Below are 26,886 nucleotides of genomic sequence, written 5' to 3'. Positions count from 1 at the left end.
TTGCTGTAGCAGCACATATACTAAAATTGGAACGATATAGAGAAGATAAGCATGGCTAATCTGCTAGGAGGACATGCAAATTTGTGAAGCAGACTTGACATATCTTTAATTATAAGATAAATCAATTGTACTCAGTTCAAAAATACTGAATCATGGCTGAATCTTTATGTAGGGCATGGCTCCTGAGGTGCATAGGTCCTTGGTTCAAACCCTTCTGTCACACTGGAACACAAAAAAGTTTGGAGCAGCATAATGGAGCAGATCTTTCCACAATACTGCTACACAGTCTATACTATGTCCACCATAATTCTCCACTAGTCACAAAAAGAAGACCATGAAACAGACCCCAGATGAACTGATGCTTATTTATTTGCAGCTTAAAGCCACTGGGAAAACAGATTACCTGTGATGTCAGTTAACTATATTACCAAATAGCTGCATGTCACCATCTGCTCTATACAACCTTGAAAGTTTACCTTGGTAGCCAGAGAACACTTCATTCATTGTTTAATACTGTCAGCATATAGAACTGCATGCTATATTAATTAAAATTCATTATATTTATATGTACCTAGTAAAATATTTTTAAATTCTAAAGGCCCCTGAACACCTTCAGGCCTCCACCTCCTCCAGCAACCCAGGCCCCTGAACACCCTCATACCCCCTCCACCTCTCAGCACCCCAGGACCCTGAACACCCTCAGGGCCCCTCATCCTCAGCATCCCAGGACCCAGAATCCCTCAGGCCCCCTCCTCCTCTCAGCACCCAAGGCCCCTGAACACCCTCAGGCCTCCTCCTCCACTCAGCACCCCAGGCCCCTGAAAACCCTCAGACCCCCTCCTCCTCTCAGAACCCCAGCGGCCTGAACACCCTAAGGCCTCATCCTCCCCGCAGCAACCCAGGGCCCTGAACACCCTCAGACCTCCTTCTCACCTCAGCACCCCAGGCCCCTGAACACCCTCAAGCACCTTCCACTCAGCACCCCAGGCCTCTAAACACCCTCAGGACCCCTCCTCCTCTCTGCACCCCAAGCCTCTGATCACTCTCCAGCCTCCTCCTCCACTCAGCACCCCAGGCCTCTGAACACCCTCAGGTCCCTCCTCCTCTCAGCACCCCAGGCCTCTGATCACCCTCAAACCTCCTCCTCCTCTCAGAACCTCAGTCCTCTGAACAACTCAGGCCCCCTCCTCTCAGCACCACAGGCCCCTTACTCCCTAAGGCACCCTCCTCCTCTCAGCTACACAGGCCCAGGAATACCATCAGGCCCCCTCCTCCTCTCAGCACCCCAGGCCACTGAACACCCTCAGGCCCCCTCCTCTCAGCACCCCAGGCCCCTGAACATACTCGGGCCCCCTCCTCCCATCAATACCTCAGGCCTCTGAACACCCTCAGGCCTCCTCCTCCCCTCAGCCCTGAACACCCTAAGGCCCAGTCTTCCTCTAAGCACCCCAAACCCCTGAACACCCTCAGGCCCCCTTCCTCTCAGCATCCCAGGTCCCTGAGCATCCACAGGGCCCCTCCTCCCCTTAGCACCCTATGTCCCTGAACACCTTCTGGCCCCCTCCTCCACTCAGGACCCCAGGCATCTAAACACCCTCTGGCCCCCTCCTCCTCTCAGCACCCCAGGCCACTGAACACCCTCAGGCCCCCGCCTCCCCTCAGTACCCAGGCCCCTGAACACACTCTGGACCCCTCCTTCCCTCAGGATTCCAGGCCCTGAACACCCTCTGGCCCCCTCCTCCACTCAGGACCCCAGGCCTCTAAACACCCTCAGGCCCCCTCCTCCTCTCAGCACCCCAGGCCACTGAACACCCTCAGGCCCCTGCCTCCCCTCAGCACCCCAGGCCCCTGAACACCCTCTGGACCCCTCCTTCCCTCAGGATTCCAGGCCCCTGAAAACCCTCAGGCCCCCACCTTCTCTCAGCACCCCAGGCCCCTGAACACCCTCAGGCTGGCTCCTCCTCTCACCACCCCAGGGCGCAAAAGACCCTCAGGACCCCTCCTCTTCACAGCACCCTGGCCTCTGATCACCCTGCCTCCTCCTTCTCTCAGCACCCCTGGCCTCTGAACACCCTCAGGGCTCCTCCTCCTCTCAGCTTCCCTGGCCCCTGAAGACCCTCAGGCCCCCTTCTCCTCTCAACACCCCAGGCCCCTGAACACCCTCAAGCCCCCTCCTCCTCTCAGCACCTCAGGCCCCTGAACACCCTCAACAGCCTCCTCCCCACAGCACCCCAGGTCTCTGAACACCCTCAGGCCCCCTCCTCCACTCAGCATCTCAGGCCCATGAACAGCCTCAGGTCTCCTCCTCCCCTCAGCACCCCAGGCCCCTGAACACCCTCAGACCCCCTCCTCTCAGCACCCCAGGCCTCTGAAAACCCTCAGACCCCTCCTCCTCTCAGCAATCCAGGTCTCTGAACAGCTTCTGGCCCCCTCATCTCAGCACTCAGGCCCCTGAACATCTTCAGGCCCCCTCCTCCCCTCAGCACCCCAGGCCCCTGAACACCATCAGGCCTCCGCCTCTGGAGCCCCCCAGGTGTCCCTGCAGCACCCCAGCCCCCTCCTCCTCTGTAGCACCCTAGATGTCCCTACAGCACCCCTCCTCCTACTTCCTGTCCTGCACAGCTGAGTCCCTGGTGGCCATTTGACTGCATGTCCAGGGCTTCCTGCCCATAGAGCCACTGAGACCCCCATAAGCCAGGGCACAGCCAGCACCAGACACACATGTTCACTCTCAGCAGACTCCGTACACACTGGGAGTCCCATTGTCCTCCAGACCTCAGGGACACAGTGTGGGGCCTCTGGGCACCACTGTCACTTGGGGCCTGGTATAGATGGCTGGCAGCCATGAGGGCTGCCAGATGCAGGGTGGCTGCACTGCCTGCAGAGGCCACCACATGACGCTGCTGCAGCACAAATCTTCCAGGAATGGGTCCTGGTGGGGCCGCAAGTGTCCACACCCAAGGTTTATTCTGGGCCTCCAGACCCCTAGATGTACCTGCCTTCAGGTGTCCCTCCAGGTGTCCCCTACTGCAGGTTTCCCTGACTCCCAGGCCCAGCTTCCCAGCCTCCTGCCAGGAGCCTCAGTGGCCCTCAGGAATCCCTGTCCCTGGTGTCCCCACCCTGTGACCCCAGGTTTTCCCCCCACCCCAGGTGTCCCCTGTCCGCACCCAGATGTCCATCCCCAGGACCCCAGGAATCCCCGCCCCAGGTGTCCACTGGGCCCCCAGGATTCCACCCACCCTACATGCGCCCCCATCTGCCCCCAGATGCCTGGTCCCAGGACCCCAGGAAATCCTGTCCCAGGAGTCCCTGGCCCAGGAACCCAGGTTTTCCCCCACCCCAGGTGCCCTCCATCCACCCCCAAATGATAGGTCCAAGGCCCCCAGGAATCCTTGCCCCAGGTATCCCTGCCCCGGAGCCCCAGACATACTCAGCTGCCTGTTCACCCAGCTGTCTCCCCCCCTCAGAGGGGCGGGCAAGTGGCTGCATTGCCTGACCAGCCAGCAGGTGGCGATGCTATAAAGCAAACCTCTGTGGTGGGCTCAGCACCCAGCTACAGGCCCCATCCTCCCCTCAGCACCCCAGGCCCCTGAACAATCTCAGGCCTACTCCTCCTCCTCCACTCAGCACCCCAGGCCCCAGAACACCTTCATTAACCCTCCTCCCCTCAGCACCCCAGGCCCCTGAACACCGTCAGGCCCCCTCTACCTCTGGAGCCCCCCCAGGTGTCCCTGCAACACTCCAGGCCACCTCCTCTGGAGACCCCCTGATGTACCTGCAGTACCCACTCCTCCTGCTTCCTGTCCTGCACAGCTGAGTCCCTGGTGGCCATTTGACTCCAGGTCCAGGGCTTCCTGCCCATAGAGCCACTGAGGCCCCCACAAGCCAGGGCCAGGCCAGCGCCAGACGCACGTGTTCAATCTCAGCTGACTCAATACAGACTGAAAGTCCCGTTGTACTCCAGACCTCAGGGACACGGTTTGGGGCCTCTGGGCACCACTGTCACTTGGGGCCTGGACTAGTGGGCAGGTAGCCATGAGGGCTGCCAGCTGCAGGGTGGCTGCACTGCCAGCAGGGGACACCAGGTGGCGCAGCTGCAGTGTAAACCTTCCCAGGATGGGCTATGGTGGGGCCGCAAGTGTCCACCCCAGGGTTTATTCTGGGCCTCCAGACCCCTAGATGTACTTGCCCCAGGTTTCCCCCCACCTAGGATGCCCACAGACTTCCGGTCCCAGGCCCCCAGGTCTCTCCCCACCCCAGGTGTCCCCGCCCCTGGCCTCCAGGTTTCCCCCCACCTCAGGTGTCCCCGTCTGCCCCCAGATGTCTGGTTCCAGACGCCCAGGTCTTTCCCCATCCCAGGTGTCCACGCCTCGGGCCCCCATCTTTCCCCCACCCCAAGTGTCCCCTGTCCACCCCAGATATCAGGTCCCAGGCCTCCAGGAATCTCTGCCCCAGGTGTCCCCGCCCGGGACCCCAGGTATCCCCCAACTCCAGGTGCCCTCCATGCGCCCCCAGATGACCTGTCCCGGCTCCCAGGAATCCCTGCCCCAGGTGTCCCCACCCGGGGCTCCAGGTGTCTCCCCACCCCATGTGTCCCTGCCCGGGAGCTCCCAGGTGTCCCTAACCAGTCCCCTAGGTGTCCTGGTTCTGCCCACAGAAGGCCCCGTCCCCAGGACACCAAAATTCCCCTGCCCTCATCACTCCAGGCCACCATGTCCCCACTGCTACCCATCTGTGATGCGCCCACCAAGGAGACAGCACAGCCAGGACACCAAGCCCACCATGAGGAAGACTTTTTAATCCCAATTTCCTGAGGGTCCTTCTGAATCTGGGCACAATGCTATCAAAACGGGATGGGGGAGAAGGGTTCACCAGGACCAGGGCCTCAGAGCACCTCAAATTAACAGCCACCATCTTGCAGTCACCAAATACACAACCCCCAAATCCACAGCCCCCCAACCCAAAACCCCCAAACCAACAGCCCCCCAAACACACAGGCCTCCAAATCACAACACTCAACCCACATCCCCCCACCAACAGAGCCCCAAACCACAACCCACAAACCCACAGCTCCCCAAACACACAGGCCACAAACACATAGCCCCCCAAATCCATGGCACCCAAACACACAGCCCCCCAATCCACAACCCCCGCCCCCAACCCACAGCCCATCAACAGCTCCCCAACCCACAACACCCAAAACCACAGCCCCTCAATCCACAGGCCCCAAACCACAGCCCCCAAGACCACAGCCCCCAAAACCACAACAACCAAACCCACAGCCCCCAAAACGACAGCCCCCCAACCCACAATCCCAAACACACAGCCCCCAAACCCACAACCCCGAAAGCCACAAACACCAAAGCCAAAAACCCAAAACCCAAACCCCACAGCCCCACAACCCAAAACACCCAAACCCACAGTCCCCCAAAACCACGACCCTCAAACCCGCAAACCCCCAATCCACAGCCCCACAAATCCACAGCCCCTCAAACATACAGGCCCCCATACCCACAGCCCCTAAAAACCACAGCCCCCAAACCCACAGGCCACAAACCCAAAGCACCAACCCCAGAGGCCACTAAACCCACAACCCCCCAACACACGGCCCCCAAACCCACAGCTTCCTAAACCCACAGCCTCCCAAACCACAGCCACTAAAAACCACAGGCTACAAACCCCAGCCCCCCAAACACACAGGACCCCAAACCCATAGAGCCACAGTCCACAGCCCCTAAAAACAACAGACCCACAAACCCACAGCCACCCAAACCCACAGCCACCCAAACCTACAGCCCCAAACCCACAGCCCCTAAACCCACAGCCCCTAAACACCACAGCCCCAAAACCCACAGCCCCCCAATTCACAGCTCCCCAAAGCAACAGGTCCAAAATCGACAGCCCCTAAATCCCACAGCCCCCCATACCCACAGACCCAAAAACCTACAGCACCCCAAACCCACAACACCAAACCCATAGTCCCCCAATCCACAGCTCTCACCCCACAGCCACCAAACGTGGTCCCCCAACTCACAGTTCCCCAGACCCACACAGCACTGAGACACTCACAACCCCACTATCACAACTCCCAAACCTCACAGGCCACAGACCATCACAGTCCCCCTACTTACAACCTGCAGATTCACAGCACCCAGACCCTCTCAGCCCACAAGACCCTCTCAGCCCCGAGACACTCTCAGCCCCCAGACCCTCTCAGCCCCCAAGACCCTCATAGCGCCCAGACCCTCACAGCCCCCACTCTCAGACCCCAGACCCTCACAGTCCGCAGACCCTCATAGTGCCAAGACCCTCATAGCCCCCAGACACTCTCAGCCCCCAAGACCCTCATGGCCCCCAACTCACAGCCCCCAGACCCTCACAGCTTCCAAGACCCCCAGGACCCCTGACTCTCTTAGCCACCATCTGACCACAGGCCCCTCCCCCAGGATCCCACTCACCATGTTGATCTCTGACACCATGTTGATACTGGATATGTTGATGTTCATGCCTACAGCCACGGGGGGGGGGGGCTATGGGGCAGCAGTGACCACAGGCCTGAGTGTGAGGGCCCAGCACAAGCCAGCTTCCACTTACAGCCACTTACAGCTCCTCCACACCAGGGACCTCCCTACTGGACGCTGCAGTGGACAGGACCCTCCCCACTGGACAGTGAGGTGGACAGGAACTCCCCACTGGACGCTGAAGTGGACAGAAACTCCCTGATGGACACTGAGGTGGACAGGAACTCCCACTGGATGCTGCTGTGGAAAAAACTCCCCACTGGATGCTGCAGTGGACAGGACCCTCCCCACTGGACACTGAGGTGGACAGGAACTCCCACTGGATGCTGCAGTGGATAGGACCCTCCCCATTGGACAGAGAGGTGGACAGGAACTCCCACTGGATTCTGGGGTGGACAGGAACTCCCCACTGGATGCTGCAGTGGACAGAAAGTCCGCAATGGGCCCTAAAGCGGACAGGGCCCTCTCTATTGGAAGCTTAGTATACAGCACCCTGTCCACTGGGAACTGGGGTGGACACAGCACTTCTCCAGACCACAGGACACAGGTTTGTCTCAGGCAACGCTGGGACTACCAGGTGCGCTTCCGCCTTGTTCTGGACTGGACACTGCACACAGGTCACTCAGACACGAGCCTCAAGCTGGAAATGCGCTGGGCGGGCAGCACCCAGGAACTTGGGGTGTTTCAGGGAGCAGGGCACAGTCAGCCACCAGGGACCCAGTGCAGCACAGTGCTGGAGGTGGCGTTCACAGCCAGGACCATGCAGGACACTCACAGGGCTGGACACCATTCACTCTCACCTGCACCGTCACCCCCTCTCCCTGCACCCCACACCTGCACTCCACCTCCTTCCCGCTGCAACCCCTCACCTGTACCCCCACCTCCTACCCCCTCCACAACCTCACCTGCACCCTCACCTCCTACCCGCTGCACCCCCTCACCTGCACCCTCACCTTCCCGCTGCAACCCCTCACCTGTACCCCCACCTCCTACCCCCTCCACAACCTCACCTGCACCCTCACCTCCTACCCGCTGCACCCCCTCACCTGCACCCTCACCTCCTACCCCCTGCATCCCTCACCTGTACCCCACTTCCACCCCCTGCACCCCGCACCTGCACCCTCACCTCCTACCTGCTACACCCCTCATCGGCATCCCACCTCCTACCCCATGCACCCCTCACCTGCACGCCCACCTCCTACCCACTGCACCCCCTCACCTGCACCCAAAGTCCTACCCCCTGCACCCCCTCACTTATACCCCATCTCCTCACCCCTAACCCTCACCACCTACCCCCTTCACCCCTCACCTGCACCTCCTCACCTGCACCCCACCTTCTACCCCCTGAACCCTCTCACCTGCACCCCCACCTCCTACCCCCTGCACCCCCTCACCTGCACCCAATCAGCTGCACCCCCTCACCTACAGCCCCACGTTCTCACCCCCTCATACCTGCAGCCCCTCACCTCCATGCCCTCACCTCCCATGCACCCCCACTTCAGCAACCCTCAACTCCTAGGCACCTGGCACTCTCTATACCCAGCAACCTCACCTCCAAAGTCTGGCCTCAGGCAGATGTCATAGCCTTTCAGCAGCTGGTCCACTTTCTCCTTCACCAGGGAGGTGTTACTGGGGTTGCTGACACTGTGGGGAGGGGAACCTCAGTGCCTGGTGGGTGCTGCTCAGTCCTGCCCCCCCGCCCTATGGGTCAGTTCCAGGGCCCTAGGGCCCCCCCTGGAGGGGGGTCCCAGCCTGACCAGGGGGCAGATCTCCGAGTACCAGCCTGACAGAGGGGGCAGATCTCCGGGTCCCAGCCTGCTGGATGGGGCAGATCTCGGGGTCCCAGCCTGACCGGAGGGCCCAGATCTTGGGGACCCAGCCTGACCAGAGGGGGCAGATCTCAGGGTCCCAGCCCGCTGGATGGGGCAGATCTTGGGGTCCCAGCCTGACCGGAGGGTCCAGATCTTGGGGACCCAGCCTGACCTAGGGGCTGTTCTAGGGTCCCCCCGCGGGTGGGGGCAGTTCCGGGGCCCCCATCCAGTCTGGGGTGCAGATGGAGTGGTCCTGGCCCTATGGGGGCGGCCATTCTTGGGGTCCCGCCAGCTGCTGGGGTGCAGTTCCCCCCAGGGCAGACCTGTGCCCCCTGGCCGGCTTGCGGGATAAGAACCTCTGCGTGCACACAAAGGCCAACAGCACTGGAAGGGCCAGAGCCCGCAGCCCCTGAGCCCGGTGCCCCCATCCTGTGGCTGAGGGGAGTGCAGCCACACTGGTGGAATGGGGGTGGTGCATGTACAGGTGCTCCAGTGGGGGCAGGGACGGGCTGGGCGGGGCAGAGCACCCCATCTCCCCCTAGGGGGAGCACACCAATGAGTGCCCTGTGGAAAGCCCCAGAGGAGCACCATACCTGAGCACACATAGAAGCCTGCCAGAGCACCCAGAGAGCACCCTGCTTGAGCACCCAGAGGAGCACCCTGCCTGAACACCTCAGAGGAGCACCCTGCCTGAGCACCCAGAGGAGCACTTGGATGAGAATTCCAGATGAGCACCCCAAGCTGAGCACTCAGGCTGAGCACCCTGGCTGAGCACCCCAGAAGAGAGTCCCAGGGTGTGGTGCTTGGTGAGTGCTCAGGGTGCTGTGGGGTACAGGCAGGCTCCTGATGGAGGGCAGGGGCCTCTGTGCACTCAGCCAGATGAACTTAGCAAACTGGAATTGGGCTAGCTTCCAGGACAGGGGACTGGAGACAGGGGACTGGGGACTGGGGACTGGGGACTGAGGACTAGGGCTGGGGCAGGGGAAAGGGATTGAGGACTGGGGGACTGGGGACAGGGACTGGGGACAGGGGACAGGGGACTGTGACTGAGAACAGGGGACTTGGGACAGGGACAAGGGACTGGGGAGAGGAGGCTGAGGATAGGGGAATGAAGACAGGGACTGGGGACAGGAATCACTGTTTCATGTGTCCCCCACATCACAGCCCCCCTACTTACAACCTGCAGATACACAGCCCCAGATCCTCTCAGCCCACCGGCCCTCACAGACCCAAGAACCTCTCAGGACCCAGTCCCTCAGATCCACCAGACCCTCTGAGCCTCCAAGAACCACATAGCCCCCAGATGCTCTCAGCCCCCAAGATCCTCATAGCACACAGCACATCTCAGCCCCCAGACCCTCTAACCCCAGACTCTCATAGCCCCCAAATGCTCTCAGCCTCCAGACCCTCTCAGATCCCAGACCCTCACAGCCCCCACCTTAACAGCCCCCAAGACCCTCAAGCCCCAAGTCCCTAACAGCCCACAAGACCCTCATAGCCCCTAAGATCCTCACAGCCCCCAGACCCTCTCAGCCCACAGAAAATCACAGCACCCAAGACCCTCACAGCACCCAGACCCTCTCAGCTCACAGAAAATCACAGCAGCCAAGACTCTCATAGCCCCCAAGTCCCTCAGAGACCCCAGACCCTCTCAGCCCCCAGACCCTCTTAGCCCCCAAGACACTCATGGCCCCCAACTCACAGCACCCAGACCCTAAGGCTTCCAAGACCCCCATAGCACCCATGCCCTCATAGTCCACAGACTCTCACAGCCCTCAGACCCTCACAGGCCCCAGACCCTCTCAGGCCCCAGACCCTCAGAGCCCCCAGACCCCCACAGTCCCCAGGCCCTCACAGCACCCAAACCATCTCAGCCCACAAGCCCTCACAGCCCACAGACCCCCACAATACGCCAGACCCTAACAGCCCCCAGGACCACTCAGCCACCACACCCTCACAGCCCCCAGACCCCCATATCCCCCAGGCCCACACAGCCCCCAGACCCTCTCAGCCCACAGGCCCTCTCAGCCCCCAGAGTCTCACAGACCAGACCATCACAGACCCCAGGCCCTCTGAGCCCTCAGACCCACCCAGCCCCCGACCCTCTCAGCCCCCAGACCCTCACAGCAACCAGTCCCCACAGCCCCCAGACCCTCACATTCCTCAGACCCTCACAGCCCCCAGACCCACTCAGCCCCCAATACCTTCTCATCCCCGAGACCCTCACAGCACCCAGACCCTCACAGCCCACAGACCCTCTCAGGTCCCAAGACCCTCATAGCCCCCAGACCCTCTCAGACCCCAAGACCCTCATAGCCCCCAAGATCCTCTCCACCCCCAGACCCTCTCAGCCCCTAGACCCTCTCAGCCCCCAAGACCCTCATGGCCCCCAACTCACAGGCCCCAGACCCTCACAGCCTCCAAGACCCCTGACTCTCCTAGCCGCCATCTGACCACAGGTCCCTCCCCCACGATCCCACTCACCATGTTGACCTCTGACACCATGTTGATACTGGAGATGTCACCCCAGGCCTCTAAAACACCCTCAGGCCTTATCCTCCACTCAGCACCCCAGGCCTCTGAACACCCTCAGGCCCCCTCCTCCTCTCAGTCACCTGGTCCTGTCTACTCACCTGATAAGTCAGTCACGGGGTCCTGTCACTCAACTAATCCAGTCAGTGGGTCTTCTCTACTCTCCTGCTAAGTTAGTCAAGGGTCTGTGTGAAAGCTACTTGTGAGTCAGGATCCACCTCTTTCCCAGGTCATGACTCAAGGCTCTACATCAGGATGGCGGCTCCAGTGCAACACAATCCACAGCTCACAGCAGCCACCTGCCCCAGAGCAGCTCCATGGAGGACAGTGCTTGGCAGAGGACTCTACAGACCCATCAGAAGAGAAACAGCTGCACCCTTCCCTATCATGTACTCTCTGTGTACCCCCTAAGGAAGCATGTAAAGTGTAATTTAAGTCAGGTGTCCATTTCTCTCTCCAGGTCTCTGTGGCAAGTTGTTCTATACTCCTCTTGATTATGCTCCACTGCCTGCTGTTCTAGGTGACCCTTCTACAGATCCCTTGACCTATCTGGAGTTCTCTTTTCTGTGCAGTGCAATGTTGTGGTCCAGTTTCTTCTGCAGGTTTCATCCCAATTTCCCCAACACCATTTGTTGACTTGCTCTCTACAAGAAACCCAGCTGAGCTTCTAAGACAAAGCAGCACCAAGTCAATGGTAGAAAGCTGCTCCCACTAACAGAAGGTGACTTTAAAAAGGGAAGGAACAACTTGGGCATTGCATGATGACTAGGGACCCATAATAACATGAAGGGGTTACATGGATTACCCTGTCTATGAAACAAATAAGGAGCAGCACAGACACATGAAACAAGTATTCATAAGATGAGACACATTTACAACCATACAATTAAGAGTAGATTTCAATACACAATGGGATAGAGTGAATGCCCCCCTATGTATCAGATGTGCAAATGTGCCCAATAAAAAGTGGAACATTCCTACCATGGGTTGGGGGAGGGATAGTTAGTGGAACATCATCACCTGAGCTGACATTAAAAAAACACTTTCCACCAATCACAGGGCACTGGGACAGTGCCACATTCAGATGGGGGGGGTAAGAAAAGCTGTCCCTCAAGCACCCAGTATAGGTTGGGGTTGTTGCAGGGGGAGGGGACATGCTTCTTTCAGAGGGCCTGTCACCACCCAGGCCAGCACCCAGACAGTCCGTGTAGTCCAAGACTGTCTCTGTTGGATGACCTCCCCCAGGCCCCCACCTCCACTGGACATGGGCTGCCCAGGCCAGCAGCTTCCACTGGTCTCCTGGCAACAGGTCAAGCAGTTGGCATCTCTGATTCTGAGCTGACCTCTGATCAATAGATTACTCTCTCCAGGTCTGATCCTTAGGTGGTGAACTGCTCCCTCCTGCCCTTTATTCAAAAACTGAGGACTTGTCCTGCGATCAAAAGCACCTATATCAGGTGAACAGGAACACTAAGGGGCGGGGGAGGCGAGGGGAGAGTTGGCCTCTCTGGGCCACATTTGGGTCCCGCCCCTTACACACACACACAGGCACACGCACACGCACACGCACACGCACACGCACACACACCTGTGCGGAGATATTACCACTGGAATATTCAGATCCTACTCCAGCTCAGTGGCCAAGCAATTCAAGGTTCCTTCTGGGGTGTGTCCTCCCCAATTACCCATCACGGAACAGGGTGACATGTCTGGGACCTCTGGGCAGAAGATGAGCAGAGGCACAAGACCTAATACTAGAGCCTCCAAAAGAAGCCATGCCTCCTCTGACAGCTCAGAGGTCCAGCAGGTCACTGTGGGCAGGGCTGCACCAAGAGGCGCACAGGGGTCTTCAACCAAAGCTCCTAGGAAGGGAGCCCAGAAGAGGAGCATTCCCTCCTCTGCTGCTGCCCTGGCTGCTGGTGATGCCAGCACTACAGCCCCCTCCAAAGGGACAGCACACATCACTGTGCCCAGTGGGGGGAGTGACTCAGACAACCTGAGACACGCTCACTCCAAGCAGGGGACTGTGTCCCAGGGTCCCTCAGCCACTGTCTTGTCCTCCTCTGGTGCCCTGGGTGCAATGGGCTACAAAGCCCCCGGGTCTGGCTCTGAGACTGACCCAGCACAGATACGGCAGACCCCCACAGCCAGGAATACTGTCCCTAGATTTGTCATATACATGGCAGAGGTCTACCCTGGCAGGCCCAAGACCATAGGAGTGACTGCTCCCACCACAGTGTCCAAAGCAGACCCCAGCAATAGCAACAGCAACAGGGGTGATGGAAGCACTGCCATGAGCAACCCTCAGGTCCCAAGCCAAGATCCTTGCAGCACTCAGGGGAGCCAGGGCACAGTTCAGGTATCCCCCGTGCAGGTGCTCCCTGGGGGCCACATAGGGAAGGATGCCAAGACCCCCACCTCTGTCAGTGGTCCCTCCAGTGGAGCACACTCCAGCACAGGAGCAAGTGGGGTGCCCTCCTCCAGGGCAGGCATTGCTCCCCACAACTCCACTGCACCCCCAGTGACTCAGAGCTACTGCTCTACACTACCCATGGTGAGGGCACAAACCAGTAGCCAGCCCCAGTCTGCAACTGCCCAGGTTGATGGCAATGCTGGCACTGCCACTTATGCAAGGGCAACAGGTATCACCAACCTGCACAATGGAGGGACTCACACAGGCACTCTGAGCCATGATCTTTCCAAACAGGGAACTGCGACCCAGCGTCCCTCAGCCACTGCCTTGTCCTCCTCTGGGGCCCTGGGTGCAATGGACTCCAAAGCCCCCAGCTCTGAGACTGACCCAACACAGATGCAGCAGACCCCCACAGCCAGGAGTACTATCCCTAGATTTGTCATCTACATGGCAGAGGTCTACCCTGGCAGGCCCAAGGCCATAGGAGGGACTGCTCCCACCACAGTGTCCAGAGCAGACCCCAGCAACAGCAACAGCAACAGGGGTGATGGGGGCACTGCCATGAGCACCCCTCAGGTCCCAAAGCAAGATCGTTCCAGCACACAGGGAAGCCAGGGCACAGTCCAGTCATCCCCTGTGCAGGTGCTACCTGGGGGCCAATCAGGAAAGGATTCCAGGACCCCTACCTCTGCCAGTGGTCCCTCCAGTGGAGCACCCTCCAGCACAAGAGCAGATGGGGGGCCCTCCTCCATGGTGACCCCAGGTAATTGGGGCTCCTGCACTACATTGCCCACCGTGGGGGCAAAAACCAACAGCCATTCCACATCTGCTGTTGTGCAGGCTGCAGCCCCCTCAGGCATTCCCACCACTTCTGCAGGGACAAGAGATAGCAGCCTACACAATGCTGGAGACAGGAGAGTGGGTGCTATCACCATGCAGCAGACACTGATCATGGGGGACTCGACCAACATGGGGAGTGTGGGCCAGGGTAACTCAACAACTGCCCTGTCCTCCTCTGGATCCCTGGGTGGGAAAGAACACAGGGCCGGCAGGTATCACAGGAAAAGAAAGTCCACCACTGCACCATCTGAAGTTGGCATGCGCGGTGCTTGCACCACAGACACCAGTGACTTGGAGTCACCTAACAGTAAGTTGAAGGCTGTGAGGCTTACCCATGCCAGCATTCCGGGGACTGTGGTCCAGGGTTTAATGACTACTGCTCTGTCCTCCTCTGGGAACCAGGGTGGGAAAGACCACAGAGTGCGTAGAACAGTCAAGAACAGGAAATCTACCACTGCACCATCTGGAGTCACTGCTTCTGGTGGTCTGGGAGCAGGTCCCTCTATTACTGTCAACCTGTCTGGAGGCACAGCTCACACAAGCATTCCTGGTGCTGACAACAGAGCCACTGGAGACATAAAGCCAGCTATAAGGAAGCTGCAGGCTCTGAGCCTTAATCATGCCAGCACTGCAGGGACTGTGGCTCATGGTAACTCAGCCACTGCCCTGTCCTCCTCTGGGGCCCTGCATGGGAAAGAACACAGGGCCTGCAGGGAGGACAGGAAAAGGAAATCTGCCACTGCACCATCTAGAGTCACTCCTCCTGGTGCTCTGGGAGCAGGTCCCTTGAATATTTTCAATCTGTCTGGAGGGGCAGCTCACTCAAGCCTTCCTGACTCTGGCACCAGAGTCACCAGTGACCTGAATTTCCTTATCAGTAGGCTACAAGTTCTGAGCTTGAGTGACACCAACACAGGGCTGACTGTGGCCCAGGGTCCTTTACCCACTGCCCTGTCCACATCTTGGGTCCTGGGTGGGGTGGACCACAGATCAGCCAGGTCTGCCAGAAGGAAAACCACCACTGCTCCATCTGGAGTCACCACTTCTGGTGCCCTGGGGGCAGGTCCTAAGGTTCCCATCCTGTCTGGAAGGGCAGCTCACTCAAGCCTTTCTGCTGCTGGAACCAGAGTCTCCAGTGACTTGGTTTCAATTATAAGTAAGATGCAGGCTCTGAGCCTAACCCATCCGAGCATTCCTGGGACTGTGGCCCAGGGTCACTCTGCCACTGCCCAGTCCAAACCTGGGGTCTCTATGAGGAAGGGCCTCAGAGCTTCAAGTTCTGACTGCAGACCCAGGCAGACCAACACAACCCCAACTGGGGTCCCCGCCTTTCCTGCCCCTTCATCTGCAGGTCTCCCTGCAAGTGCTGCAGCCCCTCCAAAGACCACTCCCACAGTCAAGTCCAGAGCTGGGAGCCGGGATGACTATGAAATCCACACCCTCATCACTGGCCTGGCGGCTCTGCACATTTAGCTTACATGTCTTGGGATGATTTTATTTTATTGTATTTTTATCTGATAGACTTAAACTCAGAGAAGAGAGGGAATTAGATAAGAAGAAAAAGACACCTGCTGTACCTGTTTCACAGATTTTGAAGCTTCTCCCTGCAGGTGGGGAGCAGGAGCTGGAACTCAGATCCACACACACTGTCATGTGGCAATGTGTGTGGTTAACCAGGGGGACAGCCACCAACATTGTTTGATTTTTGTTCTTTATTTAAATTTATTTTTCAATTCAACTTTTTTTCATTTGGGTTTTTTCGTTATTTTACTTAGTTATTACTATATCTATTTTTAATTTACTAGAATAAAGCATATTTTATTTTTTATTGTGTCTACCATTAGTTTATTGTATGAACTTTTTATTTCAATACTTCCGGGTCATTGCTGGGACTTGGTTCCTTAACAATGCTACACATTGCTCCTGGTAGTAGTCTTATTTTCTGCTCTCCATTTTTTGATGCATGTATGTAATAAAGTATTGATATAGATAATAGTCAACAGAAGCCTGTAGGGGCTTGGCATCCACTTGCATGTTACGCTTTAATTTCTTGCCACCAGGCTTGATGCCTGCACAGTGACACCACCCCCCATTATCCTGGTGGCCCTATTTATATATTTTTCCCTGGAATAGCAACTTTGAAGGCAGGAGGAGATAGATAGGGAGAGAGACACCAGCAGCTTCCCCCCGGGGTGTGGACCAGGGTGCAACATCTGGTCTTGAACACAGTGACCTGTAGAGCAGCGGACTTGCAGGGCAGTGTGGCCAGCAGCTGGGGCTCTGGAGGGACTCAGGTGCAGGGCTGATGCTAGTTGTACCCTGTGACTGTGGCCAGTCTGCCTCCCCACCCCCAGGAGCATCATCTGCAGCATGGGACACACCAGATTAGAGTGACCTGGAGAACCTCAGAAAAGACCTGCTCAGTAAGTGTCTAGGGGATGCTCCTCTGATCCCTCTATTCTGAGTGGGAGGAAGCCCATGTACAGTGTGAATCTCAAACCAAACAAATACAGCCTACATGCAGGACAGTTCAGCCTTACACAGACTCATTTTAGCGATTACTGGTGGAGAGATCAGACTAAGTCTGCCTTAGCAGTTTTAGTGTGGTAGCACTAATGAGCAAGTTTCAGAAGTCCAGAAATACTCACAGATACACAGTGTTTTCCTAGAGACCCTGGGCGATTCTACAGGGCACTTGGCTGATGAGCATCCTGGGCAGAGTCCAGGAGGGGTGTTCTCTGGGCAGCACACAGCTGAAAGGGTGGATCCTGACTCACAAGTAGCTTTCACACAGACCCTTGAGTTTTATTTTAACTCAGGTATTGATTCTCACAACACAGCAATCCTCCAGTCTCCCCATTAGTACACACTCACTCAGCTCTTCTTCTGATCCAGGACCTACTCTGGTCCTGGAACCTACACAGGGAGTACAATCAAGAGTCCTTGGTAGAGAGATAGAGATTGAGAGAGAGAGAGAGCAAGAGAGATAAATAGAGAGAGATGAGATATACGAAGCACAGTTAAGAAGAGAGTACTAGCAAAGATGTACAGCTTCTGGTCACCATTCAAACTACTCCCAAAGTGTAGATGGTCAAGGCTTCCCACTGAGCAACGGATGAGTATGTGTTCAACTAAGAGCCTCTCTGGATTTGCCTTTGTACTCTTATTACACATTCAGTTAAATGAATGCATTTATATCACTTCCTAACACTGAAAAGATTGCTGTAATGTGCAGGTTCCTCTGCTTCTCTTATATATGACAGCATATGGGACTGCAGCCCAGGAGGTGGAGCCTTGGCTGGAGTTGGACCAAAAAGTAAGTGCTCCCAAATTCAATCCTTGACACCACATGTGCCAGAGGGATTGTCTGTGTAGGTCTCTCTCCATCACATTAGACAAGTAATAAATCTTTGAAGATGTCTATCAGCTATTAAATAATTTAAATCTCTTTTATGCTTTTCTAATATTTCCTTCATACCTTCCCTAGTGACACACTGCTACTGCCCCCTACTAGATGGGTTGATTCTGGTGCCTATAGTGAAATAATTCTGCATGCAGACTGCATTGAGTCTCCTGTTTGCTGGGCCTCTGAACACACCAGCAGGCCAGGGGCCAGGGTAACAGGGGCTGAAGGGCACCTGTCAGTAGGACCAGTGACTTCCAAGAGAGCAGGCATTGTTGGACAAGTAAGAAGAGCAGAGAGGAGCTGCCACAGGGATGTGGAGAGAGAAGTGGACACCTGGCTCTGGTAGAGTGAGTTCTTCACACTGAAAAGGGACCAGTGGAATTTCCCCCACAGAGAAATAGCCTACAGTGCAGGAAGGCCACATATTCTGTGAGGGCTCAGCTCCTGCACCCCTCTGAGCACCTCAAGAGGCCCCTTCTCTCTGCCTTCATCATGTGGGAGGGTGCCTTGAGCAATGCAGACTAAGAGTTCCCAGAGGATAAGCTGTGGACTCACTGCTGAGTGTGACAAGTCACCCAGGGCAAAAGGCAATGTTCTCACAACCTCAGCCAGTTGTACCATTTTTTGGAACAAAAACATAGAGGTTATGAGCACTGATCTGGTAAACATGCCCATGGCTTTCCTCAATCCCAGGTGAGAAGGGGATTATGCAGTGAGACACCAGCAGGTGGGAGAGAGGCCTCCTCACAGCTGTGAGGTCACCAACATCCTGGTTCCCTTCAGCACAAGCAAAAGTCAGCATGAGAGGAAATTTGACAATTCCATCAGGAAGGTAACTATGGTATTTTGTGATCTTTTTGGTCTCTAAACATTTAAAATTGACATAAGCACAATGCACTTAAAATTAGCCCCAACAAAGGTCCCTCGTTCCACTCAAATTAAATACCGGTGGGAAACACTGCACTGCCAGGTGCTAAATCACCCTTAATGGAAGCTCCTATAACAACCTGGAGAGCCTGAGTGACTCCATATAGAGCCTGGCTGGTGAGCATGCTGGGCAGAGACAAGGAGGGCTGCAACCTCTGCAGAATATGCCTAGGGTGTTGGTTACATGATTCATTCAGGAACAGGCTTTACACAAACTCATGAATTGTCATCTTTACTAAGGTCCAGCTACCCACTCTAACCCTTCTCCTTCCCAACACAGCCAACAACCTTTCTGCATATCAGCGAGCACACATACAGGCCTTCCTAAGAGACAAGGACTCCTATGATGCTGGGGTCTCATCCTAGGAAGAGTAAAGAGGGCCTTCCACTGAGAGAAAGACAGAGAGAGACAGAGACAGAGAGAAACAGAGATGACCTAATGCCAGAAAGGGATGAATAAACTAGGAGCAGATTGTACACCTTCAGGCTGTGCAACACACCAGTGTAGACAGTTAAGCCTTCCTAGCTGGTGAAGGAAGGGTCTGCATTCATCTGAGAGCATGAGAAATACCTCTGGATTTATACTTCTTCTATCACACATTGAGTGAAATACACAACTTTATGTCATTTCATAGCTCTGGCAGGATTGTGATATGCAGGTCACTCTTTCTCTCTTATAAATGACAGAATATGGAAACTGGAGGCCAGGAAGTGGAGTCTTGCATGGAGTTGAAGAAAACAGGAAGTGCTCCCAAATCCAATCCTTGACATCACATGTGCCAGAGCAGTGGCCTGGGCAGATTTTTCTCCCTCATACGTAAGACAAATTATACATCTTTGAAAATGTGTGGAAGGAACTTAGGAATTCAAATCTCATTCACGTTTTCTACTATTTCCTTCCTAATATCACTGGTGACACACCCAGGGCCTCTGGCCGTACCAGTAGGCAGGACAGTAGGAAAATGGGCTTTAGGGCACTTGACAGCGGGGTCAGTGGCATTGGCGGGAGGGTCACTAGGACAACAGGCAGTGGAAGGCAGACCACAGGAGCAGATACCAGCTTGGAAAGAGACCTGAAGAGAGAAGCAAACCCCCGAGTCTGATAGAGTGAGTTCTTCCTACTAACAGGGGACCAGAGAACCTTCGCCAACAGAGAAAGTGCTAGCACTGCAAGGTGAAAACCTGGGTGCTGTGGGGTTCAGCCCCTGCTGCCCCCTGAGTGAATAAAGAGGCTCTGTACACCCTGCCTTCTCCAAGAGGGGCTGTGTGCAGGGAGGTACAGGCAGGGAGCAGCTGAGGAGCAAGTGCAGTGAGGAGCTCCCAGGCCCCTGCAGTCTACCTTCATCATGTGGGAGGGAGCTTAGAGCTGCACTCAATAGGAACACCAGAGTATGAGCTGTGGGCCCAGTGCTGAGTGTGGTGTGCCACCAGAGATCCAATCAATAGTGCCCACAGTACTCATCCCATGGTGCTGCTTCTAGGGAAAGAACCTTATGTGATGATCAAGCCTGATATTGTAAACACACCTATGAATGTTATCCATCCCAGGTGACAAACATAAGCAGTAAGGTTGCAACTGCAGGGGTGATAGAGGTTTCCCCACAGCTCTGGTGTCAACAGCTTTCAGATGTGCTTGACCACAGCCAGGGCATCAGAAAGAAATGAAGATTGGACAATGCCAACAGGAAGGTACCTAACTATTGCGCCTCATAATTTTTCTAATTTATTAACTCTATGCACATAGAGATTTCTGGAAATAGCCAGGAAAGGGGTCCTTAGCTCTGCTCAAGTTTGCTTTCAGTGAGTGTTGCCTTCACACAGACTACTGAGTTGTCTTCTCTGCTCAGATGCAGTCACCCTCTCACTCTCTGTCTCCTCCTACTCCACAACATGGCCACCCCCATCTCTCCCTGTCAGAACACACAGCAGCCATTCCTCAGAGCCAAGGACTCATCTGGTCCTGGTGTAACACCTGATGGAGAGACAAGGAGTGCCTGCCTCATGGAAACAGAGAGAAGACAGAAAGACAGACACTGCGATGAAGAGACTAAAAACAAAGTTGTTCACCTTCTGGACCTAAGAACAACAGATTTGGTCAAAATGTAGATGGGAAAGGCTTTCTAGACAGTTAAAGAAGCCACTGTATTAATTTGAGAACATGAGAAACCCCTCTGCATTTGCACATTCATTCTCATATATTAAATGAATGGTTTCATGTCATTTCCTAGCTCAAATATGATGACTGTCCGATGCATGTGACTCTCTTTCTCTTACATATGATGGAATATGGCAACTGCTGCCCAGTAGGTTAAGACTTGGCTGATGCTGGAGAGGACAAAGTAAGTGCTCCCAAGTTCAATCCCTGACATTAAAGGTGCTAGGGTGATGATCTGTAGATGCCTTTTTCCTTCACATATTAAGAGAAATATTTCCTTGAAGATGGATGACAGTTATTAAAGAATTCAAATCTCATTTATGTTTTCTAATGTTTCTTCCTAATATCACTAGTGACATACTTCCACTGTCCCAGTTCCATGTGTCCATTATGGTACCACACTGAAATAATCCTTCCTGTTGACGCGGTGAGATTTCCCTGCACCAGGAACCTGCATCCACACAAGCAGGCCTGAGGCAGGGGTATCATAGGATTTAGGACATGTGTCAGTGGAACCAGTGGGATCTACAGCAGGGTTTCCTAGAAGCGCAGGCAGTGGAGTGTAATGGAGAGGAGCATAGAACAACATGCCACAGAGACGTGGAGAGAGAAATGGACACACGACTCTGGTAGTGTGAACTCTCCACACAAGGGAGGGACCCAAAGAGATTCCCACACAGAGCAAGAGCTGTCACTGATTCCATATTCTGTAGGGGTCCAGCCCCTGCACCCGTCTGAGTAACTGAAGAGGCCCCAAACACCCTGCCTGCTCCTGGAGGCCCTGTGAGGGAGGAGGGTTAGTCAGGGAGCACCTGAGGAGTGAGTGCAGTGAGGAAACTCCAGGCCTCTTCTCCCTGCCTTCTTCATGTGGGAGGGAGCCTAGGGCTGTACCCAATAAGGGTGCCCACCCTTTCTAAGTCTGGCTGCTACCCTGGTATTGATCCAATATGCCCACAATGTGCAGCCCCTGGGACTGCTTTGGGAAGAAAAGCAATGGGGTTACCAGTTGTCATCTGATATACATTCCCTTGACCTTCCTTAATCCATTGTGACAAAGGCTAGTGAGGTAGTGCCACTGGGGATGAGAGAAGCCTCCCCACAGATCTGGGATCACAGCATCCATCCATCCGGCCAACCTACAGCACAGACATTGTACAGAAGTAGTAAAGGAGGAACTGCCAATGCCAACACCAAGGTACCTACTGCATTCCGTGATCATTATTATCTCTGAACATAAAGGTGTAAACTCATTCCAGTTTACATGAGCAAGAAAACGCTTTCCAAGCTCCACTCAGGGTTGCAGCACAGTGGGGAACACTGCTCTCAGAAGAACTCAGAGATGCTAAGCTTAGCCCCATTCAGAGCAGTACAGACTGGGGAACCACCTGTGCACTTGTAGGTGAGGCTCCTGGCCAGAGACAGAAAGGGAGAGGCAAAAGTTTAGCCTGGCAAACACAACCCAGGTGAGTGCAGTGAGCTGTCCCCAGGTCCCTTCCCTCTGGCTTGAATGCAGGCATCCCAGCACCCACCTGGGAGGCTCCACCCAGAGTTAGGGTGTGCACTCTGAGGGGTGTGGAATGCAACCCCCCCACCCCCAGGACAGAGCCTGATTGAGCACACATGCCAATGACCTTCCTTAACCCAGGTGGAGAAGAGGGAGCAGGGAGGCAGCAGCAGCAGGAGGAAGAAAGCCTACACCACATCTCTGGACTAAGGGACACCTGGGTGCCCACTAGCACACGGAGAAGCCAGCATGGGCCGAGTGAAGACCGCACAGTTTTCTCAGGAAGGTATCTATTTTTTATTTCAGCTTTCATTCCCATCTCTATTTGATTAAAACTGACAAGCACATTGTGTTTTAAGCCAGCAAGGCCTACAGCAGGCAGCACTGCAGAGTGAGGAGGGCAGGTCCAGTCTAGGGTGTGTGTGGCCTTGGGCAGATCTACTCACCCTGTCTTCCCATCAATCCCTGTGGACAAGACCAGAGAAGATGAAGACCAGCTCACACACGGGTACGCCTCACAGAGCAGGCACCAGGGCAATTTCCACGTCTGAGAACTTTGGAAGGGGATGTGTGAATATCAGCCCTTGCCCACACCCACCTCTTTGGGGACAGAGTTCAGAAATGCTGGGCTCCCAGCATCTTGACCAGAACTAGCAGATTTCCTCCCTGGCCTATTGTAATATCAGTCCCTGCAGCTTCTCTGGCCGGCCTCTGTCTGAGCTTCTCAACCAATGGTTTGATTTTGGGACACACCAGAAGGCACTCATAGTGACCTCTCACCCTGCACAGCAGAGTCCTTTGAAACCCACACACAATGAGATGGACATTCATTTCTTTCATCTCCTGTTTTCTTTTTCATATGTATATATTGATTGATTCCCTTTTTGTTGTCTGTGCTTGGACTGTTGTAGTTATTAATGTTGTCATTCTTTTTGTAAAGGATAGAGAGAAATGGAGAGAGGAGGAGAAGGTAGACAGGGGGAGAGAAAGAGGGACACCTGCAGACCGGCTTCACTGCCTGTGAAGTGACTCCCCTGTAGGTGGGGAGCCAGGGGGCTCAAACCTGGATCCTCAAGCCAGTCCTTTCACTTTGTGCCACCTGTGCTTAACCTGCCACAAAACAGGCTGCATGACTTTCTCAGGTTTCCTTAGAGACATCTGAGTGTGGTCACAGGGCACAGTGGAAGGTAGCTGAGAGGGTGCGGGAAGGTAACTATGTCCTGGTGTCATACTGTATGAGGACACAGCACTCTGACTCAGAGAAGCAAGCACTGTTCCCGGTGCTTTCTCTGCAGAGCCCTGGGGTCCAGCATGAGGGGAACTTATGGGGGCCTTAGGTGGGGGCTGCTCAGATCCTTGTCCCACAGGGGATTCCTCCCCTGCTGTCTGAAGCTGCTATAACAAGAGAGTGCTGTGGGCAGAGCTCAGCTTTAAGGAACATTTTCCTCTGTGAGAAAGAGTGGGGGACCCCTGGGCCTGGGGTTCCAACAGTAAAGGGAGAGCAGGATGTACACTGGCTGAGGAGCTAGTCACCCAGGGTGGGTCTGCTTTAGTCTAAAGTTCTTCTCACCCCATTGCCGGACAACCCCACTTTCCCTCTTCTTCCTCCTACCCCCATTGCTGAGGAGACTTGGCTGCCCAAAAGCGGCCTTCTTGCTCTTCCCCAGGTCATGACTTAAGGCTCCACTTCAAGATGGCGGCACCAGTGCAAGACAGTCCACAGTTCTCACCGACCACCTGCCCCAGAGCAGCACCATGGAGGACGGCACTTGGCAGAGGACTCTACAGATGCCACATCAGAAGAGAAGAAGCTGCACTCTTCCCCATCATGTACTCTCTGTGTACCCCCTAAAGAAGCATGTAAACTGTAGATTATAAAGTGTAAACTGTAAACTCCAGTGGGGCCACCTGGTACCTTCAGCCAGTGGCCTCTCCTGCTGGAAATTAAACATGTGCCTTTTTAATGCACTCTTTTTGCCTGGGCTCCTTGCTTTCTCCCCACAGCCTTAGCAGGGTTAGGCAGAATTTGGGAGGGAGGGCTTGGAAGGAAGGTAGTGCAGACTGGCATCCCAGGAACACAGCTACTCTCTTCCCTGACCCAGCTTTCTGGTCCTTTTTCCAGCCATGGCATCATCTCCCTAGACAATAAGTTGGATCCACCTGCATATCAAATGACAGGCTCAGGAAAAGAAAAAATAAAAGTGTCCTGGAGCCCCACTTGTCCAGAACCCGCCACACTAGGGAAAGAGAGAGACAGGCTGGGAGTATGGATTGACCTGCCAATGCCCATGTTCAGCAGGGAAGTAATTACAGAAGCCAGACGTTCCACCTTCTGATATTGGGCCCTTACTTCCAGAGTGTTAAAAAATAGGAATGTTATCTATGAGGGGAGGTGAAGGGATATGGAGTTCTGGTGGTGGGAACTGTGTGGAGTTGTACCCCTCTTATCCTATGTTTTTTATCAGTGTTTCCTTAGTAAAAATAAAAAAAATATTTTGGATACCTATGTTCAACATAGTAGTATAACTTTGTGATTGTCACTGAAAGGAGGTTTCACCAGTTTAATAATTCATATGGTAATTCCTTTTTGAACTTATCTATACCAAAATGACACAATTGAGACAGTAATAATTAGTTGTTTCTGAGGTATAAAAAATAAATTTTAGTTCCATAGCACCACAGGCAAAAATATTAACACTAAGATCTTATAAGCCATGCAAAATAGAGCACAGTGACAAATTATAGGTATTTAAAAAACAAAACCTTAAAATATTCCAAATCACTTCACATTTATTACACGATTCTTCTTCTGAGAAGTCAATCATTAATTAAACTTTTACTTACAAACTTTCAACAGTTGTCTCTATATAACGATAGTATTGTCTTTACTATGCTCAATTTTTTAATATGTTCAAAAATAACGATAGTATTGTCTTTACTATGTTCTCCAAATAATGATGGTATTGTCTTTACTGTGTTTATTTAATTTTTACTTGATGGAGACCTTAATGGATTACTGTACAGTTGTTAACACATGAATATAAATTTTCATGTGCTCTTGACACTCTCACTACCAACTTTTCGACCGTCGTGCACCAGGACCTCAAGACTCTTCTCCTCCTTCCTCTGAGTCCTTAACTTTGGTGTAGGACACCATGCGAATCATGCAAAACTTCTATGAAGAACTATAAGCCACCAACATAGATAATCTGGAAGAAATGGAACAATTCCTAGAAACATATGCCCTTCCAAAACTGAACCAAGAAGAACTACAAAATCTAAATGCACCAATCACAGACAAAGAAATTGAAACCGTTCTTAAGAACCTCCCCAACAAAAAAGTCCTGGACCAGATGGTTTCGCAAACGAATTCTACAAAACTTTCTTTTCTTACATATTGGTCGAGGTCTTCATTATGATTCCTATATATTTACAGAAACAGGAAATATCAGAGTTATTTTGTTAATCGCTACTATAGCTACAGCTTTCATGGGTTACATTTTACCATGAGGACAAATATCCTTTTGAGGAGCTACAGTCATTACAAATTTATTATCTGCTATTCCTTATATTGGAACAGATCTAGTACAAAGAATCTGAGGAGCATTTTCAGTAGATAAAGCTACTCTAACCCGTTTTTTCGCTTTTCACTTTATTCTCCCATTTATTATTACTGCCCTCATAATAATCCACCCATTTTTCCTTCATGAAACTGGTTCTAATAACCCTACAGGAATTATTTCAGAATCTGACAAAACTCCATTTCACCCTTATTATACTATAAAAGATATTCTAGGAATAGCCTCATTAATCTTTGTTTAAATAATATTGGCATTATTTTCCCCAGATCTTTTAGGTGACCCACAATTATACCCCTGCTAACTCCTTAAATACACCCCCACACATCAAACCTGAGTGATATTTTCTATTTGCATATGCAATTCTTCCATCAATCCCCAACAAATTAGGGGGTGTCTTAGCATTATTCATATCTATCTTTATTTTATTTATTATACCTTGCCTACATACTTCAAAACAACGAAGTATAGCATTTCGACCTATAAGTCAATGTGGTTTCTGACTACTAGTATCAGACCTTTTAATTCTTACCTGAATCCGAAGCCAACCTGTAGAAGACCCATACATCATTATTGGCCAACTAGCTTCAATTTATTACTTCTTTTCTAGTCTTATCTTAATACCTTTAATTGGCCTTATCGAAAACTATATACTTAAATGAAGAGTCTTTGTAGTACAAATATTAATACACTGGTTTGGTAAACCAAAGACGTGGGAATACACCCTCCTGAGACAACCAAGGAAAAGAGTACAGTCCTAACATCAACACCCAAAGCTGATATTCTTACTTAAACTATTCCCTGAATATACATATATTATAAGAATATAGATAGATATGTAACATATAGATATGTAATAGTTACCATGGGAATTAACTATTGTTGGTGCACTAGGTTGAACAAACTTACTATTACTATACACAAGGAGCTAGGTTCAAGCCCTCCAGTCCCTATCTATAGGGGAGGAACAATGACAAGCAGACCTGCAAGGATTTATATATCTCTTCCTTTCCACTTCCCCTTCCTTCTCAATTTTTATCTTATCAATTATAATAAATCTTCAAAATCTTACTATTAGGTAGACAATTTGGAAAAGATTACATGACTATGTGGAAATTATAAATATTTACAATTTTTATAAATATTAAGCATTGATATCAATAAATATTAATTATAAATATAATATCCATATTTAAATA

General features: G+C 53.2%; 1 non-coding gene and 1 pseudogene across 1 annotated transcript; both read left to right on the top strand.

Moving 5' to 3' along the window:
- On the top strand, positions 1 to 107 carry LOC132540568 (U6 spliceosomal RNA). The gene has a single exon (XR_009551766.1). It is a non-coding gene; the product is annotated as a U6 spliceosomal RNA (small nuclear RNA).
- An 18,083-nt stretch (positions 108 to 18,190) lies between these two features.
- LOC132540310 (cytochrome b-like) lies at positions 18,191 to 26,349 on the top strand (annotated as a pseudogene).
- Positions 26,350 to 26,886: the final 537 nt, after the last annotated feature.

This window comes from Erinaceus europaeus, chromosome 9, assembly GCF_950295315.1.
Source record: "Erinaceus europaeus chromosome 9, mEriEur2.1, whole genome shotgun sequence".
Classification (NCBI taxonomy): Eukaryota; Metazoa; Chordata; class Mammalia; order Eulipotyphla; family Erinaceidae; genus Erinaceus; species Erinaceus europaeus.
This window is presented reverse-complemented; position numbering and strand designations above follow the sequence as displayed.